The 16679-nt window shown below is 26.1% G+C and overlaps 1 protein-coding gene across 3 annotated transcripts in view; it reads right to left on the bottom strand.

Moving 5' to 3' along the window:
- LOC122497586 (plexin-A4) overlaps nucleotides 1-16679 on the bottom strand; it is a 476001-nt gene that overhangs the window by 440965 nt on the left and 18357 nt on the right. For all 3 annotated transcript variants that reach the window (XM_043604805.1, XM_043604803.1, XM_043604804.1), the window contains exon 3: nucleotides 7145-7249. The gene's annotated coding sequence lies outside the window, so the exon portion shown is untranslated. The remainder of the gene's footprint in view (nucleotides 1-7144; nucleotides 7250-16679) is intronic.

Raw genomic sequence — 16679 nt, 5'->3', positions numbered from 1 at the left:
ACTGACCTTCCAAGTAATTGAACACTCCTATAAATTATTCAATACTTTACGTCTATGCCAAAGACATTTTTGAAAATACTTTTTCTTTCTTCTTTTTGGAAAGCAGGTCATCGCTATTTTTTATTTATTTCTTAATGATTGATTAAATAACCAACTTTTAAGAGAATAGTGCTTTAAAAAGATCTACTTGATCTACTGGAAAGGTTCCTGAAAATACCGTTCAACGCTAATGACAAAAAAATCATTTCTTTCTGCAGAACCAAAACAATCAAACTTAATTCAGAGACATCTTTTGGTACCAATTCGTTTCTTCTAAATTATCTGTATTCTCCTTTAGACATAATTTAAAAAAAAACTAAACACTTCACTAATTTGCATTTACCTTCAAATATAGAAAACATTTCTCCCCGTCCATAGATACTTTTCTCCACTGATTATGAATCATAAAAAAAAATGCCATCAATACAACGACCTTTAGAAAAATCCGGATTCAAAACTGTTTTGATTAAATTTAAAAAAACACAGTTTCTAAAGTATTTGCTTCTACAGCTTTCTTAGTAGCAAAACCGTGTATGAATTACTCATAAGACTTTAAAACCGATTTAGAAATTAATCAGCGTAAAAAGAATCCATTAAAAAAATGAATGCAAAAAGGCAAAGTGAAGAAATTCATCTTTGTCGGACAGATAGTGTGTTATGAATGAGAAATATGTTTAATTGAATATATTTACTACGATCAATTCATACAATTAATTCAATCAATGATTTATTGATGTTGGCAAGTGAAAGTCGAATTTCCGTTTATGTTCATGGTATGCCAATATAATATCCTAAGAAAACGGTGGTATTGCTTACTAAAATTATATTAATGAACTTGGAAGATAATAGAGGCTACACATTGGATTCAATATCTATATAGTAATATTATTTCGCAATATAACTTTGAAAACATTTATACCGGAATACTCGGAATACAGGGTCTTTGCTTATGTTTATGAACACAAGTCAATAATAATATTATTATTGTTATTATTGAATAACTCCTTTTCAGAAAACCACCATTAGTTGGAAAGTTGCATAACTGCTGTTGTGTAAACGTATTGTAAAGGGAAACTCGCTCTTACAGTTGAATCAGTATAATAATTCTCGGACTGAACGAGACACCATTGTACCAGCTGCAAAGGGAGGATCGATGGTCACATTGCAAATGGCTATTCGAGTCTTTCCTTTACGCCTTCTTTTTCATTATAAAAGGACCTTTCCGAGTCAATATATACCAAAAATAAATTCAATATCTTTCACCTTATATTTTTTTAAGTGCGCCATAAAAATGTCTTCCGAGTGACAATAATATATATAAATTTGCCTTTAGTTTATTAATTCCCTTTAAGTTGATAGTAATAAATAAAAAGGGAATCCTTTGCGTTCAATAATTCACAACGTTGCCAAAAAAAGAAATTATATTTTCATATCCCAGGGCTCGAACCAGTGAAAGCAATTAAAAATACGGACTTTACGGACCAATTGCTGCGAAAAATATAACCAGTCCGAGTCAAATAAGAGAACATTTTACTTAAAACTATAAATTAAATTTTTCTTTATATAATAATTAAAGATATTAATCCAGTGATAAAATCATGATCAGTTCAATTATTACTTTCAATTATTTCTAAAAATTCAGCTTTAATATTCAATTATTATTATCTAAAATTTTAATTGAAATTTATTTTTAAATCACTTTTTATTAGAGAATTCTATCAGAATTCAATTATTTAAATACAAAAATAAATGATTTATTGAATAATTGAATGTTTCTTAAACTTCAATTCCCGTAAAGAATCTTACTAACAATTTTTTTAAAATAACTAAATTCTTTCGAGGAATTTTAATAAAATTTTTAAAAATAACTATATTTTTCAAATAAATTCGATTAAAATTGTATTAAAAATAATTGAAATTCTTCGATGAGTTTTATTATTTGTGAAAATAATTAAATCCATGTAAAAAAAATAATCATAAAAATCATAATTTTATATTGTATAAGAATATTTTTACTGTAACTTCTTCAAAATTATTTTTATCATTTCAATTCATTTATTATTTTCAAAAGTTTTTAAATAAAATTCTTCTCTAAATCAGTTATTTGTAATACTTTTTGGAAAAGTTCTTTGAGAATTTTTAAATCCATTTGTTTACAATTCAATTTTACAAAATTTCAATTATTCGTAAATTCTTATTAAATTCTTATTCTTTTTTTTAAAAAATTAATTCCACAGAATTGTTAGTTAAAAATATGAAAAATTCGAATTTTCAAAGACTTTAATCTGAAATCTTTTCAAAATTCAATTATTTCTAAAAATTTAAGCTCTAATGCTTTTAATATTTAATTATAATCTAAAATTTTAACTGAAATCCATTTTTAAATCAATTTTTATGAAAAAATTCTACTAGAATTCAATTATTTAAATACATACAAAAAAATAATTTATTGAATAATTGCAAAGATCCTAAAGTTCTGAACGTTCAAATAAACGAAATTTATTTACTTCTTCTCCAAATTAAATTTTTATTGCAATTATTTTGCGTTTCTATACAAAAAATTAATTACTGAGTTTTTAAACGTAAATATTTCAGTTTTTAAATTTGTTTGTGATTAGTAATTTATTAAAATATCTTCAATAAAAAATATTTCGTTCATTTGAACGTTCAAAACTTGGGGATCATTAATTGCATGTTTCTTAAAATTGAATTCTTATAAAGAATTGTATCAATAAATTTTTAAATAATTGAATTCTTTTGACGAATTTTAATAAAATTTTTTAAAATAATTACATTTTTTCGAAGAATTCGATTAAAATTGTATTAAAAATAATTGAAATTCTGCAATGAGCTTTATTATTTATCAAAATAATTGAATTCCTAATAAGAATTTTATTATTTACCAAAATAATTGAATCCCTGTAAAAATTTTATTATTTATGAAAGTAATTAAATGATTGCGAAGAAATTTATAAAAAAAATTTTTATAAATAGTGAAAATCCTGTGAAATTTTTATTATTTTTTGAGAATAATTAAAGGTTCTTTTTAGAATTTCATTAAATTTTGTTTTAAATAATTGAATTCTGTTGGAAAATTTTATTAGATTAGTAGATACCTTTTAAAAATCATTGAATTGAGGAAAATTTTTGAAAATAATTGAAATTTTGCCAAGAATTTTATTAAAATTTTTGAAAATAATTGATATTGCGGAGAATAATTTAATTATTTCTAAAAATAATTGAAATTTTGACGAGATAACATAATTTTATTTTTGCGAAGAATTTTATTACTTTTGAAAATAATTGAATTCCTACAATCATTTGTAATTTTTTTTAAATTATCCAAATTATATCGTACAATTTACAGACTTTACGGACCTTTTTTAAAAAAACAAACTTTTACGGACTTATCAAGCAAAGTTACGGACTTTCACGGGATTTACGGACCTAGTTCGAGCCCTGATATCCGAACCCTGTAAATTTTTTTAAATAATCTCATTTCTTTTAAATTGTTAATTAATTTTAAACCTGAACAGAATCTAAAAGATCACAATTTCCGAATAATGGTTGTTCCCAAATAAAATACACTAAATTTACCAAGAAGAAAAAATTGATAGAATATTGCATCAATTAATAATCGTGAAAACCCATTTCAATTGAAGTAGAAATGCTTTCGATAAAACATAAATCACGAGGACTTTTGAAATAATATATATGTATCAAGTTAGGCAGATGTTCAATGAAATTATCAAAAAGATTGGAAACTTTTCTGCTTATATATATTGCGAAACATATTCCAATCATGGAAACTTGATAATTGTAAAAAGAGGATCGAATTCGCGTCGTTTTACGGTAGAATTTATATTACTGTAACAATTGGATTCAAATTTCGCATATACGTATTATACTATATATATGTACAAAGAGAATGTGAATTCTGTCGATTTTGCTACACACGCAGTATATGTAGATATATTCGATATACATTTATGCGTGTTCTCACATGCATGTCTATTACGGATTCTCAAGTTTTTCTCGACAACTTCATAACCTAGTCTCTCTCTCTCTCTCTCTCTCTCCTTCTCCATACAGTAAAATCGATTCTAGTTGACGTGAAAGGTCTCAATATGAGTGCCACACAAAGCCAAGCATTACTGTTATTGCCATTATTTTTCCTCAACATTCGATGAAATATACATTGAGGAATCGTTTCGGATTGCCTCGAAACGTACAAGATGATTGCGCCGCTATACAATTTTCAAATGGTATTCAACTTCCACTTTAGGAATTATTGAAATCAGTGTTGACTGACTAATGTTAACAAACCGATCATTTATTGTTGTCTAAACATACACCGCGGACACTCAAATAGAAGCAAACAAAAATTATTCACCTATTTTATTTCTCCATATTATATAGTTTCCCCATGCAAGACTTTCGTGACATATTGTGAATAAGTGATAATATCAATGTACTCGAAGGAAATTTGAATAAAAGCCTCTAGGTTAAATTCACTTGCCTATTAATACCTCAATGCAAAAAAAAAAATTTACACAGGCTTGCCACGAAAATTTTATTCTCTTTCCCCGATTTACAGACAAAATTTTTACTTTTTCCAAGACTTTTTTTCTGATTCACTCGAAAAATTATTATTAGATACAAAAAAAAATGTATAATTAGGGGAACATAGTCGAGGTCGGCCCACTTTTTGACTTTTGTTTATAACTTTTTTTTAAAAATGAATTTGGACAATTGAAGTATATGGTTGGAAAGTCCTGTTTAATAGGAACATCTTTTCTGAACAAAGTAAATTGTTGGTTTTAAAATGAAATAGTTATAAAGATTTAAAAAATAAAAAATTTGTAGTCCAGGTGGTCCTTACAGTCAAGGTCGGCCATGTTTAAAATTCAAAGGGCATTAATCGTTAAAAAATAAAATAACATGTTTGGAGTTACGGAAAATTGATTCTTTATTGTTTACAGCTTGTAACTTAATGAAATAACAAAATAATAACAATAAACAATATAAAAAAATAAATATAAATAAAAAAAAAATTTGCACTGAAATATTAATAAAATTAAATAAAAATATTAATAAGATGATCAATTATATTAAGAGTTATACAGAATTGCAGTTTTTGCAAATGAAGTAGCTCGTCCTCATCTTTACGCATTTTAAACACAAAGTGTCCGACCTTGACAGAAAGTAACATTACCGAATTGTTGTAACCAAAAAAAAATACGTTTCAGGATTCGATTTTTCACTTTGATTTTCTTTCAACAATGATGAGTCCCACAAAAGGAGGTTAAAGTTTTGAACGTTCAAATGAACGAAATTTATTTATTTCTTCTTCAAATTAAATTTTTATTACTATAATTTTGCGTCACTATTAAGCAAATTAATTATAATGTTTCTAAATGTAAAATTTGAGTTTTTAATTTGAATTGTAATCAATAATCTATGAAAATATTTTTAATAAAAAATATTTCGTTCATTTGAACGTTCAAAACTTTTTGTTCATCCCACAAAATATCTGAATGCTTGCCTTGACGATTCAATTTTTTTATCTTTTATTAATGATTTTTCACATGATGCACAAAACTTTTTTTGAGCTTTTTTTGTACCGACGTCACAGAAAACACAATTTTCGATTCTCCGAAAATGTAATTGAACAAAAAGTTAGGTTTCACTAAGACAAGCTTCCACAAAAATGCTCGTAGGTGGCGCTAGTGAACTTGACAAAAAAACGCGAGTGGCCTACCTAGACAGTGGTCCAACCTCGACGATACTCCCCTACTATTTTCCCAAAGGAAATTGAGATTATTCAAACCTGTTTGAAATTCAATAACTTATAAAAATATTATTGTAAAACATGCAGAAATAATAACTAAATATGACCGAATGAAAAAATCTTTATTTTATATTATAAGAATATTGTTACTATAACTTCTTCATAATTATTTTCATCATTTCAATTCAATTCTTATTTTCTAGAATTTTTAACTAAAATTCTTCTTTAAATTAATTATTTTTAATAAGTTTTGAAAAAGTTCTTTGAGAATTTTCAAATGCATTTGTTTTTAACGATAATTGAAATTTTAACGAGAATTTTTTTAAATTTTTTAACATAACTGAATTTTTGCGAAGAATTTTATTACTTTTAAAAATAATTAAAATTTTTAGAAGAATTTTATTTAAATTTTCAAAATCATTAAATTTTGCAGTAGAATTTTATTATTTCCGAAGATAATTGAAATTTTGACTAGAATTTTTAAAAAAGTTTGAACATAATTGAATTTTTGTGAAGAATTTTATTACTTTTGAAAATAATTGAAATTTTTCCAAAATTTTATTAAAAATTTTTTAAATAATTTAATTTTTCAGTAGAGTTTCATTATTTATAAAGATAATTGAAATTTTAACTAGAATTTAAAAAAATTTTTGAACATAATAAAAAATAAAAATAAATTTGAAAATAATTAAATTTCTGCAATCATTTCTAACTTCTCAAAAATTCAATTTTTTGTTAGTGTTTTAAACTAAAATTCTTCTATAAACCCATTATTTTTAATAATAATTAAAAATATATAAATATTTTAAAAAATTTAAATAATTTCAGATGAATTTGAATTATTAAAATTTTTCAAAAATCTAAGTTTTTTAAAATTTCTAATTAAATTCATTAAAAATTGAAATTTTATAAAATTTTAAATTAAAGCCTCTTAAAGTTCATCTATTTATGAAAATTGTAAGTTTTTAAATATTTAAATAAAATTATTCATTAGGTAAATAATTTATAATTAATAATTTTATGAAATATTTTTGAAACAACCATAATATATGGGAATTTTGGTTATCTTTTTAAATTAATAATTTGCGGATTTTTTCCTAGCCCCGATAACACTTTTAATGTTCATAATTAAATTCTGAAGTATTAGCTCATTAATTTTACTTTTATACTTGTAACAAAATTTAACCGAAAAAATTGCGTTTTTTTTTTGGCGCCAATGTGACTTGTCGCCAAAATTTAATTCGCAAATTCAATATAAATAAAAGAAGTCTTTTCATGAAATAAAAACTAATTTCTGTAAATGTCAGTACTCACAAAATCGTGTTCGCTGATGCTTCCTTTCATCCGACGTCAACCGCACAGCATTTAAGTGGGGACTTGATAAATACTCCAATAGCGACGAATTTTTTATATAATCTTCTGCAACAAAAATACAAATAGAAAATTTATTTTTTAAACTCCAAAATAATAACGTTGTTTAAAAGGTTTTATGTTTCTAGAGTTAGCGTCGATGCTTAATGTCGAAAACTATTTTTTGGGCTTTTAGACATGAAAATGTCACTAATTTTACTTATTTCATTCAATTTGTGAATTAGAAAATCAACAGAGCACTTTTTTTAACCTAAAATCATTGAAACAATTGTTTCATTTTTTTCCAATTCGCGTAAAAAATTGTTTTCGATGTTCAGCGCCGACGCTAACTTCAGGTACTTAAATATGACTCTTTGAAGTTAGCGTCGGCACTCAGCCTCTTTTATTCCACTTTTCCAAAGTACTTTTATAACATCAAAACTTGAAAAAAATTGTTTTATTCTTTTAGGTTTTGTGAAAAAAATTCTTATCGTCGATAACTTCAGGGACCTGAAAATATTAATTAAAAAAAATGAATAATGTTTGTTTTTTCGTAGAGAAGATAAGCATTGTTTTATATAGACGTACTCTTTATATACATATATATATGTCTGCAACTAAGTTAATTTACATTGTCTATAACGAAGCAAGTTCTAAGATCCTGAACTTGTTAATTAGATCAATTATGGGAAACTAAGGTTTATTCCTCTCGCGTGCTGTGTTGCGCAGTTATTTTGTTGCCCCAAGGTTAATAAGCAGTAAGCTTATTCTATGTGTGAAATTTCTCTGACAAAGTTCGGGAGTTAATTTAAGTAGAAGCGGTTCCTCGTTATAAATTCGAGCTGGAGGACCCAGCTTGGAGGGACTTAAAAGGATTACCTACGACTGACTACTATCATCGTGTGTATCCTATCGACGCGCCATGCGACGACAACGACGACGAGGACGGAAGTTTCACACCGCCCGTTCGTGTGTCTATAGTTTATTATTACATATATACAATGCAATATAACAATACACACATTGCAATCTTTTGAATCGTGCCACGCTCTTCAATGAGAGACATGATCTGACTCGTGTCACACACAACTACATACAACGAATGTCGCTTTACAACGTGCCAAAAGTTTCAATCACTTCTGCCATTCTTCCTTGATTTTCATTTCATATATAGTTAACTCTAATAAATTTCATAAAATAATATCACACTGTACAAAAGTAAAAGTATATTAGAGACTATTGTTTCTCTGTATATACATTCGAGTTTTAATTTTAAGATAAAAGAAGACAATTCTTTAATTCAACTTGAATTTCTCTTCTTTCGCGCTAAGCTGAGATGGAGTGAGAAATGAATTTTGAGAGGGAAATAAAAGAGACGTTAAATGTGCCTTCGCACTCACACGCACGGATAGAGAGAAAGAGAGATTTCAAGGAGAGAAGGAGTTGCGATAACGTCGAACAAGATTGACAGGTCCTTAAGAGTAGTCCGAGGATTAAAGTTCCTTCCGTAGGGAGCACAACGGATCGCGACAGAGGAACAAAGCGAGAAAACATCGTCAGTAACTAAGACAAGAAATGACAAGCCTTCTTTACAATTCTTTCCAATCCTTGACAGAGTAAGAACTGTATAGAGAGGAAAATTTCAAAAATTTCTTCATGCAAATTTTCAAAAGCAACAAAAAATATACTGAAAAATATTCCAAGTTTCTTTCTCTCTCATGAATCACAAGTTTTGAACGTTCAAGTGAACGAAATATTTTTTATTAAAAATATTTTCATAAATTATTGATTCGAATAAAAATTTAAAACTTAGATTCTACATTTAAAAACTTTAAAAATTAATTTGTTTGATAGTAACTCAAAATTATTGTCATAAAAATTGAATTTGAGGAAGAAATAAATAAATTTCGTTCATTTGAACGTTCAGAACTTTAGGATCATTCTCTCTCTCTCTCTCTTCTGTTCAAAAATCGTTTAAAGTATAACTATAATTTTTGACTGAATTTTGATTTTAAATCCTAAAATTAACTTACACTCAGAGAAAACCAATTGATATTAATGCAAAATACGGGTTTTTAAAAATTTATTTTCTAAGAAAAACAGAATTCTTATTAGTTCAAATATTTACTAATTTTTCCCAAATACAGGACTCGAACCAGTGAAAGTATTTAAAAATACGTACCTTTCGGACCAAAAATGAAAAATTACGGACCACACTGAGAGACCTTTGGGTCAGCAGCAGACTTTCGATAGGCTGCTACTGACCATTTTGGAGGAACGCTACAGGACTATACTTTTGGGTTGCTGCGGTAAAATCTTGGGCGCATGACAGTCCCAAAGTTGTTCAGCTGCAAACCAAAGGCGGCATTCCCACTACTTCGGTGAGCTGCTCACCAACATTTTGGACTGTCACGCGCCCAAGATTTTACCGCAGCGCACCAAAACCAAAGTGGAGCTGCTGTCACATACGTTGTTCCGCTACAGTCCCAAAGGTCTCTCAGTGCATTTAAGAACAAAAATATAACCAGTCCAAGTAAAATAAGAGAACATTTTACTTAAAACTAGAAATTAAATTTTTCATAACTATAAAACATGAAGATATCGATAACTCCGAGTCGAAGACTCGGAGTGATCGATTTCTTCATGTTTTATAATAATTAAAGATAACCGAGTGATAAAATCATTATCAATTATTCAATTATTATTTTCAAGAATTTTTTACTAAAATTCTTCTTACAATCGAATATTGTTAATAATTTTCGAAAAAGTTCTTTGACAATTTTCAAATCCATTTGTTTACAATATTCAATTTTATGAAATTTCAATTATTCGTAAATTCTTCAACTATATATATTAGAAAATGAAAAGTTCAAATAGTATAAACAAAATTAATAATTAAACTTTCTCAAAAAAAATTTTTTAAATCAATTTTTATGAGAAAATTCTACTAGAATTCAATTATTTAAAAATAATTGAAATTCTGCAATGAGTTTTATTGTTTATCAAAATAATTGAACTCCTAATAAGAATTTTATTATTTATCAAAATAATTAAATCCCTGTAAACATTTTATTATTTATGAAAATAATTGAATGATTGCGAATAAATTTGAAAATAATGAAATTCCTGTGAAATTTTTATTATTTTTTGAAAATAATTAAAGGTTTGTGTAGAATTTTATTAAATAGTTGAATTCTTTTGGAAAATTTTATTGAAATAGTAGATATTAAAAATCATTGAATTGTGAAAAATTTTTGAAAATAATTGAAATTTTGACAAGAATTTTATTAAAATTTTTGAAAATAATTGAATTTCGGAGAAGAATTTAATTATTTATTTCTAAAGATAATTGAAATTTTGACAAGAATTTTATTACAAATTTTTAAAACAATTGAATTTCTTAAAAGAATTTTATTATTTGAAAAGATATAGGTAATAATTGAAATTTTGACGAAAACTTTAAAAAAAAAATTAATTCTACAGAATTGTTAGTTGAGAAGTATCAAAAATTCAGATTTTCCAAGATTTTATTTTAAAACCTTTTCAAAATTCAATTCATTCAACGAAGTTGAAGTCCACAACGTTTATCAACGAAAAAAAATTATTTAATACATTCAAGTACTATTTTTAATTTAATATTTAATTGTAAAATAATTATTATTAAAATATAAACATCAATATTTTTTTCTAAATATTTTTGTGTTAATATTGCTGCGTCATTCTTAATTAATTTACTAAGTAAACAATTTTTTTTCGTTGATCAACGTTGTAGACTTCAACTTGGTATTCATTCATATAAAATTTGTAAATAATTGAATTTCTGTGAAATTTTTATTATTTTGTGAAAATAATTAAAAGTTTCTGTAGAATTTTATTAATTTTTTTTTTTTTAAATAATTGAATTCTTTTGAAAAATTTTATTAGAATAGTAGATATCTATTGAAAATCATTGAATTGAGGAAAATTTTTGAAAATAATTGAAATTTTGACAACAAGTTTATTAAAATTTTTGAAAATAATTGAATTTTGGAGATGAATTTAATTATTTCTAAAGATAATTGAAATTTTGACGAGAATTTTTAAAAAATTTTTGAACCTAATTGAATTTTTGCAAAGAATTTTATTACTTTCGAAAATAATTGAATTTCTACAATCATTTGTAATTTCTCTAAAATTATCCAAATTATATCGTACAATTTACGGACCTTTTTTCAAAAAACGGACTTATACGGACTTTGCTTTATTCAAGCAAAGTTACGGACTTTTACGGGATTTACGGACCTAGTTCGAGCCCTGCAAATACTTTCACCTTTTGCAAATTCTCCCTTTCATAATTCGAACACTAAAAAGAAACACTAAATAACTTCAAAAAAAAAAAATAAATAATAATAATATCAATTCCCAGCATTACATAAATTTCATACGCAAATACAAAATCCGTTTGGCGCAACTAAAAACAAAATCTGTCAAATCTATTCAACTCTCGCTCATCTCTATAATCCTCCTTTCAAAAGGAGTCTGAGAGACACACATAACTACATTAGCCCCGCTCTGAAAAGAGAAAAATGTCTCAAATTTATTTTATGACGTAAATTTAACTCGACAGTTCCGATCACTTCATCGCAGAAGGAAAAAAAAATACCCTGCGCCTTTTAACTCACTCCAAAACTGCTTTAGATATTTTTCTAAAAAGAGAAAGAGAGAAATAATATAAATTTACCAAGAATTAGAAAGAAAGAGAATGAGAAATAATAAAAATGTACCAAGAACTAAAGAGAAAGTGAAATAATAAAAATCAACGAAGAAGAACTAAAAGAAAAATCAAAAAGAGCAGCGGAAAAAAAATTGGTCCAAAGGGTGTGTGAGTGTGTGTCTGCGGAACAAGAAAGAAAACCAACATCATTCTTGGAAGCTCTGGCATGTCTCAACTACAGCGAGCGTTAATCTCTTTGCAAAATGAAAGGATGAATAAAAAAGAAGAAAGGAAGGAAGGCAAGATATAGAAAGACCGAAATGAGAAAAGGAAAAAAAGATATTGAAAAAGGAGAAAGGGAAAAAAGAAAAAAAATTGAAAAAAGAAAAAAGGAAAAAAGGAAAAACAGACAAAAAAAGAAAAAAAGACTTTAAAAAAGGGAAAAAGAAGAGAAAATAGGAAGATGTCAGTTTAAATTGGATGATGATTCAGATACATTTCCAACAAGAACATGGCTTTTCCACATGCATATATATTTCCCATTAGAAAAAAAATTGAAAAAAATTCCCCAAGTTTCCTTCTCTCCATAGCACAAACCGATGTTCGCCTGAGGAAATTTTTAAGCCTCGTTTGTAACCCTCTCTCGTCCCGAATGACGTCGATTTGCAGCACTTTGCACTCCTCTTGTCATACATTGTTTGTATCACTTTATATATCGCGGAGCCAATTCCCATTTTACACGACAAATGCTTTCACAAAACTTTTCTACTTAAACTACACTACTGGTCTGAAAATTTATTTAAAATTGATAAAGCTGACGTTTACAATGGGATACACGGCGCAAAGCGTACAAAAAGTGTTACAATTTAGCGCTCTCATTTCTAAATTGCAACTGACATTATACGTATACATATATATAGTTTCAAATATATTGTAGTAGTTGAAGCTACATTTTCCATTTTCAAAATAAAAGAAACTTTATAAAAGACAAAGAAAGTTAATTAAAAAGAAAAAATTGAACTTTCTTTTCGGTTATATCTGCACTGTGTGCGAACTTTTATTCAACTTTTATGAAATAATATTTTTCACAAACTTTTTAGATCAAAAAAATTCATTCTTTCAAACTTAATTATTACTAAATGTAATCAATTTAGTGAAGCTTACAACATTTATAATCAACAAATTTTCGCGAGCAACCATTTTTTTTTAACAAAAAAAATTTTGTTGCTTTTCTAGTTGAAAAAAATTTTTTTTCTTCAATCGTTGAATATAAAAGTTAAAAACCCTAAAGAATCAGGGTTGCTACAAAAAATTAATTTGGTTTTTCCCTGACTTTTCCCTGATTTCCAGACAAAATTTTGACATTTTCCCTGACCCTAAAGAATATTCTGATTAAATCTAAAAATTATTAGATACCTACTCCAAAAAAATGTTCTATTACATTTACTTACGAACTTTTTTAATTGTAAAATTATTCGAAAACATCAATAAATTCTTTTTTAAATAAATGTTTAATCACTTTTATTCCATAGGAATTAAGATTTGAACGTTCAGAACTTTAGGATCATTATTTTTAATACAATTTTAAGTAAATTCTTCGAAAGAATTCAATTATCAATTATTTTTAATACTTTTTACAAAAGTTCCTTGAGAATTTTCAAATCCATTTGTTTACTATTCACTTTTACGAAATTTCGATTATTCAGAAATTTTTCAATTAACTATTTTGAAAATAAAAACTTGAAATAATTTTTAAAAAATTCAATTAAACTTTTTCAAAAAAATGAATTTTAAAATCTAAAATTTTAATTGAAATTCATTTTTAAATCAATTTTTATTAGAAAATTTTACGAGAATTCAATTATTTAAATACAAAAATAAATAAATTATTGGGTGAATGAATGTTTTTCAAAATTTTATCAACAAATTTTTAAATAATTGAATTCAATGGTCACGTGTTCTCTTAGTTGATTAATATGGCCACGTGACCACTTAATAAGATACCCTTAAAATTGTATAAAAAATAATTGAAATTCTATAATGAGATGTATTGTTCATGAAAATAATTGAATCTCTGTAATATTATTTATATGCAAATAATTGAATTATTGCGAAGAAATTTATAAAGAATTTATAAATAGTTGAATTCTTGTGAAATTTTTATTATTTATATAATTTAATGTTTGCTTAGAATTTTGTCAACATGTTTTTTAAATAATTGAATTCTTTTGAAAAATTTTATTAAAATAGTAAATATTAAAAATCATTAAATTAAGGAAAATTTTCGAAAATAATTGAAATTTTGCCAAGAATTTTATTAAAAATTTTTACATAATTAAATTTTGGAGAAGAATTTTATTATTTTTAAAGTTAATTGAAATTTTAGCGAGGATTTTTTTTAATTTTTGAACATAATTGAAATTCTGCGAAGCATTTTATTACTTTTGAAAATAATTGAATTTCTGCAATCATTTTTAACTTCTACAAAATTCAATTTTGGAGAATTAGTCAAAATGACCAATTCTACTTTCCCTGAATTCCCTGACATGTGTTAACCCTAAATATTCTGATTTATTTAAAAAAATTTTTTTTTTTTAATTTCATTTTTAAAAATGCACTCTGTAGCTGTTTTTAAATGAGTCAAAAATAGAATGTTTCATAAATGTGCGTATATATTTACAAAATTATTCGAAGCAGAATATTTTAAAAACTAAATATTTATGATGAAATTAAATTAAAAACACGACGATGACGAATATCTCAGTAATTAGTGGACACTCTTTTGGATAATGATCCTTTTTCATACAGTTTTCTTTCTTGAAATGTGGTGGCAAGTATCATCAAAATCGTTAACTGAAATTGCGGTAGCTTTTGACTGAATATGCTGCAATTTATTGAAGCACCGCTTTGCGCTTCGTGAAAAAAATATATGTATATATATATATATTTGCGGACGGTTGATGGTGAAGAAATACGAGAAAGAAACTCATTGACGCGTTTTTTTACACCTAAGAATTATTTACGCTTGATGGTTATTTGCAGTCGTATTTGCTCCCCATGGCGAGTGCAATTTTTTTCTTTTAAGAAAGTGGATATACATAAAAACAAGCCCATGAACACTGTGCGAGCATATACTGTCAATTTATTGTTTAGCGAACTAGACAGCATTCCGTTTGAAAATTGTCTCTTGTACTTTTATATACAAGTGAATTGAATAATATAAACACACGGTTTTTCAATAAAGAAAAACGAAACAAATTGTTTTCGTTCAATTCTCATATATAAGAGAAGAAACAGGAAAATACAGTAAAACTGAAAATACAATTGAAAATTGAATAAAAATAATTTAGTATCTTTTACAATTTTTTTTTCTCTTCGTTTCTTTTTTCCTCTTTTCTTTTTTATATTTATTACATTCACATCATACACGAGAAGAAATTACTTTGTAAATAAGTTGTGTATGAAAAAAAGATTACAACTTAGTTTCGGTGGATATTTGAAGGAATAGTTTTAGAGGATTTACAAGTGTTTATGTTATTCAATTGAAACTGACAAACTTTGATGTCGAATTTAATCTCCGAGACAACTTAAGTCTAGTTCACACACGTGTTACTCGCGTGCGAAGTTATGTTCCCACATGACGGTGATTGCTCTGCACGTGCTGTCTAAAGCTGCCCGTATACTAAGATTAATAAAAATAAAATGAAAAAAAAGGAGGAATAAAAAAGAAGTAGCAATAACCATTGAAGGCTGGTTCTGATTTACTTTATGCAGACATCCGGAATAATTCCAGATCTTGTAAAGAAAATCGTTATAATTATTTATCACTTGCATTTTGTATACATCTTGTGACAATTATTTTACATATATTAATTACTATTCCCTTGGAAATTTAAATTTTGCTCTCGCAGAAAATTCAATTTACTTAATATTATGCAAAAAATTATTTATAATTAACTTTACATCCACGTTTATTTTTTTATTTTATCTTTTGTTCATTTACGAACGAATTCAGGAAAAAAGTAAGGAAATTTCATTTCTCTCAAAAATCTAAATATTAGTTTTCATCACTGATCGTGAGCATCGAAAACAATTTTTTTCAACGAAATCGAACAAATAAGACAAAATTACTTCAAAGATTTTAAGTTAAATCAGTGCCACAGTTGTTTTTAATTTCCAAATTGAATAAAAGAAGTAAAATTAGTGACATCGGCGCTAACTTCAAAGACCTAATAAATATTGGCTCAAGCCTAATTTTCGAAAATTTACAGTAAAAAAATATTTCAATCACACGAACCTTCAGAATTTTTTGAAAAATATTCTCCATTCATCAGTTTCATCATCACCATTTTTTTCTTTTTTTTAAATTTTTCAATTGCATCTAAAGTCATATATGTACTAAATGTGTTTACATTGCTTTCAAATTACTCTTGTCGTTAAGATTGAAATGGCGTTGACTTTCATGTACGTAACAAGCAATCGATTCAATTGGAATTTTGTACGCTTTACTTAACAAACGTATTCCCATTCGATATATAACTCCATTTCGAGCATATTACGGTAAAAATAACGAACTATATAAAACGACTCTTAAGGAGTGAATGTTTTTCCAACGAAAAAAGAAATGCATCCATTCAATTAATAGCTATTTCAAAAATTCATTCAATGCCAATTAATTAGACTCAGGAAACATCTACATTTAGAATAATAATAATGGATTTTTTCCTTTCAAGAAAAAAAAAGTATTTGGAATGAGAACAATCAGAATTTATAGGTGTATTGTTATCAATTCGGAAAATCGAGAGA

The sequence above is a fragment of the Leptopilina heterotoma genome, unplaced genomic scaffold, assembly GCF_015476425.1.
Source record: "Leptopilina heterotoma isolate Lh14 unplaced genomic scaffold, ASM1547642v1 Lhet_134, whole genome shotgun sequence".
Taxonomy (NCBI): Eukaryota; Metazoa; Arthropoda; class Insecta; order Hymenoptera; family Figitidae; genus Leptopilina; species Leptopilina heterotoma.
The sequence above is the reverse complement of the archived record's forward strand: the minus strand, read 5'-3'. Positions and strand labels throughout refer to the sequence as shown.